Source organism: Cephus cinctus, unplaced genomic scaffold (assembly GCF_000341935.2).
Source record: "Cephus cinctus unplaced genomic scaffold, Ccin1 Ccin1_scaffold0967, whole genome shotgun sequence".
Classification (NCBI taxonomy): Eukaryota; Metazoa; Arthropoda; class Insecta; order Hymenoptera; family Cephidae; genus Cephus; species Cephus cinctus.
In genome coordinates this window covers 44,671-53,969 of record NW_014333524.1, presented here as the reverse complement: position 1 = coordinate 53,969, position 9,299 = coordinate 44,671, and the positions used below count along the sequence as shown (strand labels likewise).

Sequence of the window (9,299 nt, the reverse complement as noted above, 5' to 3'; positions counted from 1 at the left end):
CCCATTAATGTTCGAAATTTTCTTGTTCAAACTTTGTTATCATTTTTCGACAACATCATAAGATTACCAATTGATCCATGTGACTCCCAAAGAAAACAAAACACTTTATGTAAATTTATTCTCACGTTTTTTCGGCAAATTGTTTCGGTGACACACGACGGATTGTTCTTCCGTTGTCGTTAACGAAGTTTCCACCCCGTAATCCAATCGAACGTCAGTCAAATTAACGAACTGTTATAGTATCGTGGGTCGCGAAGTGTGACGTGGGGGTACGGGGTAAAAAGAGGGCTGATGGAACAGTCAAAAAATCGTGCAGAATTTGTTTTTCTTTTCTCTTTTCATTCTCTTTCCCTACCCTCTTTCTATTTCCTTTTCGTTTTTTTTTTCACCACGGATAAAAAAATATTAACCCCGCCATTCACAATGCCGAATTTGGAATGCGTTCGATTGACGAGTTGCACTTGTCCCGTGCCCAGCGATCTTTATATATCTCTTATTGCACAATTGGAAACTGTTACTTGTTTCTGTAATTCGATATTTTATTGATTTCACTTATCAACAATGGAAATGGGTTTGTCCATGGTTAACGATGAATAATGAACGTGCGATGCGATGAAACGAACGATTTGAGATGAAAATTTTTGTAAAATAATTATATCTACCGATTTCGGAAATCTCACGAAAAAGTGCTTCTTTTTCGTTCTTGATTGCCCTGCGAAACGACATTTGGAGAAAATGAAAAAGTTTGCCATTTATTCCGGATCACTTGTCCGCTGGGTATACTCCACATAAATATGTATGAGACTGTACCGGCAGGGCTCGATTAATTGGTCAGTAAAGCCCAGTCCCTAATTAGCGTTGAAAGATTCATATTAATTCGAAGGCAATTTGCAATTCTGCGATATTCGACAGGAGTTCGAGGTATTCGAGAGACTCCCCAGATTTCAGGTGCTTATTATATGTATATATGCGTACATAGATAACTGAAAGGTATTCCTGTGATTTCAGCCAAACCGTATGTGACTATATGAATAGAGAAACGATAATAGCGTTACTATCCCTATATACGTATAACACCTATATGAAATTTATTCACTTATATGCATGCCCATATGATTACATGTTGTACGTATATTCACGGATGGAGCAGTGATAAAGTTATTGTATATTTCACGTGAATAATGCCAACTGCCAGAAGCAGTTTTCTACTATGATAATATTGTTTTTACTTATGAAACAAGACTTGTACATTATCAGTAGATAGTATTGTTACAGCGGTACAAAGAACTTGAGTGTAATGATTACGTATAGTTACACGTAATTCATGCAGCTACTAGTTTAAAGAAAAAAAGAAAAAAAAAGGTAACCGACAAGTGCGAATCAAGTAGATACACATATATACGGTTATTAGGTATACGTATTACTATATGTTTTAATAGAGATTCACTGTATTAAAAGCTAGTGCTTATAGGTTAGAAAAAAAATGTAGACTTTTTGTACGGTGGACGTGTATATTATGGAATCCATATACACTGTCCTAATCTTATGGTCAATTTATAGTTCAATATATCATTCGCGGGATGACGTTTATTTGCGCGAAAAGGCAGACGAAAATGTAGGATAATAAACTATCGTAGTTCGTGTACCGTCAAACGTGGCCCAAGTAGATTTTCACGATGCCGGATTTCGGTTTTCGTACGGAGTCGAATTACTCGCGTGCCTGCACCAAACGAATGGAATTATTGTCACGTGGGATTACAAAGTTGCTACCTGGTTGTTGCTGGTCAGTAGGTGGTGCTGTAACGTCCAGGCCAATAAATGCCTACCATTGCCGCAATAATCCAGTACGCCATCGGATTATGGCGCAATGCAAAAATAGATATGAATTTACTCCATACCGTCGCACACAGTATACGAGCCTCTCGTTGCATATTCATGTAAAAGTGTACGTATAAACAATTGAATTAGAAATACGAAATGGAATTGCCAAATTTCTCTGCAGCGCTACAATAATGTCGGAAACGATGAATGTCGTCTAACGCGCTTTTCCAAAGCTAACTACGTATGCAAGTATTATTTATTTAAAACTTGAACGGGCTATTTTCAAAGAAAATTGAAATTTTATATTTTTTAGTATTATCGTATATTTACGAAATCGAGGAATTTTCGTTGTTGTTGTAAAGTTTTGCGAGTGCATTAAATATTTCTTTATTATGCTTTCTCGTAGTTTCACGTTTTCACGTGCGTATGGTCGTGGCGCTGCATTGTGCTGACGTTCAGGGGTCTTTCTCTGTATTGTTATGCACTAGGATATGACCCCTTATAATATGAATCATTATGAAATCAGTTTCATAAATCAAGCATATGGTATACGTGTATTCTGAAAATTGTTAATCGGATGTGACGTGTAGCAATGAATTTCATGGATTCAAAGATAAAAAAAATCCCCTTCCCCTATACACTCTTTTCTCACAAGCATCCTCTCAACGAACCTTGATATTCAGTCACACAAAGTGTAACAATATTGGTACTGGCAAGTCTGAGGGAAGCCATACAGTGCCAACGCGAAATACGTTCTGTTGATTCACCAAATATTACTTTTCGTAGATTCTATAGGAACGTGACACTCAACGTCCACATGGTTCTCTTTTTTAGGCTATTTTTATTAAAAAAAAAAACTGAAAAGTGAACTCTCGGAAAAACAAAATCCAATGCGTCGTAGAAACACGAGTTGCTTTAAACAAGTTTGAAAAATATTTTAGCCCCTCAGGGACGAACAATTTTTTTTTATTTATTCATGGTAATAGGGCACTTTGTGTTGTTGAAGTGTAGTTCAAAATTAATTTTTGAAATGCTATTGCTATTTCTTATTGAAACTTGAATCTCTTTTCTTTTATGAGATATATAGTAGACACACGATACCTCAACCATCATTAACTATTCTCAAGCTTCAAACTTTTTGCTAATGATCTTACTGCTCGTATACTATAATCACAGACAGTTGGCCATTCTATAATCTTGAAATTTCAAGAATTACTGCTCGATTCATAGGGGTGCGCTTCATTGTGACGAGAACTCGATGACGATTGTCGCTAAGGGTAAGTGGAGAAGCAAAGTTTTTCCTTTGTTCTGAGCTGCTGCCATTAAATGGAGCATGTTCCAGTCTTGATGAAATAGGCCGTTCCCTTTCTGAACCCCTTTCATTTCTATTACACTGTAATTTCAACTACTGTTACTACTACTGGTATCACTACTGCGGCTACTACTACTGGTACTACTAATTCTACTATTACTATCCTTTCTGACCTCTTCGTGCACTTTTGCACTAATACTTTTGTCTGAGAATCCCTCGGCAGAGTTCCTCGTTGAAAATTTATAATTAAAAAAAAACAAAATGGGATTAAGGGACAGTACCTATAGAATTAGAAAGATGAACAAAAAGTTGATAAAAGAATCTTATTTATTTGACAAATAAGGTACGAAGATTCTCTCAACATTTTATGGTACATGATAATACTGAAAAATGCGACTGAAGGTAGAATGCGAAAATCAACCAAAACATGGAGTACGATTAATTTCCATTGTTTTCCCCCGATTCCCGCGACAATAAATCATAGAACACACGAAAATGAATGTATTCGTGAAATAGAAGATAACAATACGACAAGCAAATAAAAGACTAAAAGGAATCTACATGAAATCCAATTCTACGTAAATATCAAAGAAATCTCGTATATCCATTGTCATTCTTTCGATATCAGGCATTCCCGTTATTCTTATTGGCAATTGGAAATTTCCTCTTGCATCTCGCCCCAGGAAGTATGTAATAGAATTATGTTGAGCTGCCCTATGCTATAATTATAGAAAAATTATTTTCTGTTAAAATCAGCAAAACAACAGATTAATAGTAATTGATATCCACCAGAGTGTCAATGTAAAACAAATGTAAAATCTTATAGGTTCAAGGAATCAATGAATTTCTTTAGTTTCTTGCTAAAAATGAAATAAATGAAAGTTCAATTTTCTGTAATCGTCGAGCATGAGGATGCTGCATTAGGAATGATGGTCTTGGGAAGGGGGAGGGGGCGTAAGAATATTCGTAAAGCAGTCCTTATCACTCGCATTCTTTCGGACACTTACAACCGTTTCCACAAAAGGGCAAAAATGCAATCGACTTTCTTTTTATATTATTTTTTGTCTCTTTCGCAACCTTATCTTCTCCCTTTATATCTCTCTCTCTTTCTTCTCCATTATAATTCTTATCCACGGGGGTGCCTGAGGGCCACGGACCTAAGAAAACGGCGAAAGGAACAAAGTACGACTAAGAAAAAGAGAGAGTGAGAGAGAGAGCTCTCTTTTCTCTTTTCTTTTTTTTATAACGCTACGACTTGAGCCACCCTCCAGCCCTTATTTCTCATTCCCCAACGAATCACCAGATGGGGATAAATGCCACATAATCCAACTGACTCTGATTGCTTCGCGGTAGCCGACAAAGAACCAAATCCGCCCTCAATTTCGGTCCATCGATTGGCAAAATTTCTCAGAATTCCAAGAGCAAACATCAGGATTCACTCCAAAAACTTGTACCATTTTCTCATCCAGTTTCAAAACAGTCAACATAAACGAATCGCGTACAAAAAAGTTAACGTTTTTTACTTAGAAGTCTTCTATACGACATGTCTGACCCTATATTTGCAGCTACTACTTGAATTCAATCGAAGCTTCGAGTAATTCAGAAATTTCATCGTCTAGCGTCAATCATATTTCTAGACGAATAATATTTTTTAATTGTCAATTTGAAAAAGCCGATATAATATCTATAGTTGATCCACAAGTTAAACGTGGGATCTACGGGACTCTTGTACATTGAATGTGATAGAGAGATGACCCCTATCAGATACATTAAACTCGTGGGCTGATTACGTGTATATTATTCTTTCAAGAAAGTCTAGGCTTAGATTTTGTTGCATTTTTCAAAAATTTACGTTCGTTTAATGCCATTTAAATTAGTTGCAACTTACCATTTCACCAAATACTATTAACTGCATCGCTAGCATTTCTAAACAATTGAACGATCGTGATACTGAATTATCCTCACAAACGAGTTGAGCAGCACGCTAAATCACTATGCTTTAACTATAGAGATCAGGGTAGCACTCTGATTGCATAACTCTATGCATATTTGCGTGGAGATCTGCTAGGGGTTTGAAAGGTCGTAGGCAACAGAATGTAAGGGTGCTAAGTGTAGGTAAGTACGGTAGATGGAAGTCGGGTATGTATGTAACTACACTAGCCACCCTTAAAATCGACATTCCCTACATGTTACTCTCACGCTGGAATTCCATTCGACACCAACCCTCATTCCTCTACCGAGTACCAAACCTCTAGCAAACCGACCCTCGCGCTCGAAACGAATACAACATTATTTCGAACTTCTAAACGTACTTCCGGAGATCGTGTGTACTTCGTAGAACCTTGGGTATATCGGGTGAGGTCAAGGGGGAAAGGTGGAGTTTCAGATATACTCTGGACGGCTTTTCAGATAGGGGTGGTTCTATGGTTAAGAAAAAAGAGTCAGCCGAGGCTTTCTTCTTTCGACAGCCAACAACTTTCGGCGACGCTGAAAGAGGTATTCAATCATCGAGCAAGGTATTTCCAAAATTATCTTACCAGACCCACCCCTGCAGAATTTTCTGGACACGCCCAGTTCCTAACGAGCACCTTTATGGGTCAAATCGTGCAAGAGTCAGTAACCCTAATTATGAATCATGAATGCGTTAATCTAGTCCGACACTAGTTAGGGCCTGACCGTATGGGGTGTCTAGGAGAGATCAGAGATGATCTTTAGTAATTCCTTGTTAGTGGCCAACGTGACTCTGCTAGGGAAATAGTTACGAGAGTTCAGATCTGAGCTTGGCTAGTTAATCCTGCTAGGTAACTTACGGCACAGGGTTAGGTCACTGGTCTGACGCTGGTCAAAAAACCGGCTTGCGTCCCGATTGCATTATGGGTAACTGGACAGTGTATGGCTAGGGTTAAGACTGTCAAATGTGAACCCGGATATTAAGTCTCTTTTGTTAAAAGTGATGACGGATTTCTGTCTGAAAAGTATTTTACGATGATATTGACAGATTTTTGTGATGACCAGAGTGAGATTACGTTGTTGCTAGACCTTGTGCATAGTGAAAAAAATGTATAGACAATCTTATGGTGTCTGGAAAAAATTTCCCTTCATAAATTGTGTCGCCACTATCGTTCGTACCGACAATATTAGTAGCAGCGATGTCGTGTGACATCATCACCCTTTGGACTTGGCAACACACCCTTCTCACCCATTCAGACCATCTCTAGAGAAACGACAAATGGCACATGGGCCAATATTCGCCATGTAACATCGTCCCGTGAAAATGGCACAATAGTCGCGAGATGGCAAAATACACTTTGCCAACTCGAAAATTATTTCCATTGTCGATGCGCGCCCGTCTACAATTCTTAGTCATCGCGGAGTTCGTAAACAGTTTTGAGACGGAAAAAAAGGAAATTGAAACCACGAATGCAAAAAATTTGCAAATCATATATAGAAACTTACTTAAATACTTGTGAAGTATTACTTTTGAAAGATCTGTCAGTTCCAGTTTGGGGACGGCGAATTTATTAAATTGAATTTTTTTTTTCAAATAAGGTGATACGACCATCTGATCCGTGCAGTCGCGCCTTATGGTAAACTAGTTTACTCCGACATTTTTAATTTCGTTATATCTCTTATCTTGTTCTTATCTTTCGGTACTCACAAAGCCACTGCTAGTCCGACCCTTATCTAACGCAATTAAGTCAATGTTCTTTCTTTGTTTTTCGTGAATCTCGCTGGTACCGCTACAGAGACGCCCTTATTGCCGAGTCCGACGTCAACGCCAACGCCGGCGTCGTAGCGTACGTGACGGTGCATTTACATAACGCCGCTGCAAATTGTCAATGCGGCCAGCTTTAAAAATAAAATATGCACTGCCGTGGTTCTGAGCGCACCCTGGCTGCCGGCAACAGGGGCGTGATTTAAGGGGGTTGTGCAGACGAATAAATTTTCACGGAAAGTCCGACCAACTCAGCCTCCACCATCGCCCAGGATAAAACCACCTCCTAGGTAGTGGAAAAGGTGGGTTTACAGACGGCGACTGCGAGAAATACGTCGCCCGGTTTGCGTACACATTTTTACTTTTGCTGCATTATTTTTACATATTTTTTTACTTCGTTTTACCTCATTTCCTTGTCTCTTCCCATATTGTCGCTTATTTTTTATTTTTCTTCCTATTCGTGCAACTGCTATCCTTTGACGTCGTTGAATCCAGGTAAAAAAATAAGACGAAACGTGGATAAAGTTAGTATACATAAGTAGTATATATAATAATAGCATATTTAATTCATTTCCATTTCCCATCCTACGGAGTAACAGGCACCATTAAATTTTCTATATCCGTGGTTCTTCCGTTTTCCCTTTTTCTTCGACACCGAAACGGACGTTTCTGAGAAACCTTTGCGTGAGCGAGGAAAGCTCGTGAGAAAAACGAATTAAGGGGGGAAAAAATGAAGATTTGTGCAAGAGGCCGTAAATACTAAAAGAGAAGCGTAGAAGTAGATCGTGAAGAAAGAAAAGAATCATTTGTAGAAAAAATAGAAACACTGGACATTTTTATACCGATCTCTGCATTTTTGAAACAGCACAAATTTTAACAATGTGTACATTTTATGTAAAGTCGTATTGACTTGCCACCGAGTATGGTGAAAAAGCGTGTTGTGAGTTTAAAAAAAAAAAAGTAAGACGCAAAATCAATCTGAACTGGGCCATGACGCTGGTGTTGATAGAGATTTCACAAAGACGTAAAGGGATTCAAGAAAGTGAGATTTAAGGTCTGTAGAAATTCTCGTTCTGAGAAATTCTACGATACGTGTATTAGGGTGAAGTTTGATTAAACGTGACCATAACTTTATTTGCTGTTGTGAAAAGAACTTAATGGCACAGTTGGAGCTAGGCAAAGCAAAAGTTAGTGCAAAAGCAAAAAGTGCAATTTAAAAAGTAAACCGAAAAATTGTAATTTGTGCAATTTTTGTCTTATTTTTTTCTTCACAATTTTGATTTAACAGTTTTCTCACGCAAGTTCAAAGACCGTATTGCTAAGGCCTCGCGTTCTCGATGCCTCCTCAATTCAGATCCCAGAGAAACGATGAAGTGACGAAGAATCACAGACCAGTGAATAAATAGTTCAAACGAATATGATGATAATGAAAAAAAATTCCAAAAAAGTTATCCTACGTCCATGCATATTCGTATGGTTTATCATTACGTCAAATATTCATTAAAAACGTCGTATGCGATCCACCAAATATTTTTCCCTCATAGCACCTCTCCCCCACCCCGAAAAAAAGTCGAATAAAATAGAAGCCTAAATTTCAACGTAATGAAAACGAGAATTCCCAGACAAAAACTGGTGCATCCAATAGTTCAAATATGAGGCAAAGTAGAAACCACCCCTTGGCAAACGCAATAGTACACGTACGTATAACCATACGCAAGCGTATGTATTCCTGTGTCATCAAACGCAAATACAAAAAAAAATATATATATACATATATGAGAATTTCGGTTATTCCGCTTATCAAGCTGTATATAGTCCATTTATAAACGGTAGTCACGCAGGCAACCTGGTACGTAGCTCCACTGTAGACTTATCAGTAGGATACACGTGGAACAATATCCATGGGGGTTGTGTATATAGATATAAAGGATACGTATAACCAATGGGCACATATAGGTACGGCATTGCCGATAATGGTGGTGGTGTAAAGATGGCGAAAAGCGAACGGGGGGGTTACCACTCCAGAAGTATAGAAGGATAGAAGGTTGGTAGTCCTGTAGCGGGTGTTGTCATACAGAGCTGACGATGCGTTTAATTAAACCGGCTGTCGCCCGTCTCTTGGCATTGTTTCGCCAACCCCCATACCCCATTCTGAAAGCATCCCTTCTCGAGCCACCAGCAGCACCAACCCCCTCCCACACCAGCAGAACCTGCACCCAGCATCGTAAGCGCCGTCCCGCCGTACTGTCACACGCGGCCCCAGACAAAACTGAAAAGTTCTGTCCGCCATTGTTGTCACAGCAAACTCACCCGTTTGCAACAATGCCATGGTTATTTGTTGCTCATTTGACGGACAACAAGGGCCACCCCCTCTGCCTATCAGCCAGTGCAATCGCGGAGACAATATTTTTACCTACCCACCCCTCTAACGCTGTTTTTAACTTCATCCCT

At 38.8% G+C, this 9,299-nt stretch overlaps 1 protein-coding gene across 2 annotated transcripts in view; it reads left to right on the top strand.

The window, feature by feature from the left end:
* The window catches only part of LOC107271415 (kin of IRRE-like protein 2), a 46,099-nt gene that overhangs the window by 745 nt on the left and 36,055 nt on the right, over nt 1–9,299 (top strand). The window lies entirely within an intron of this gene.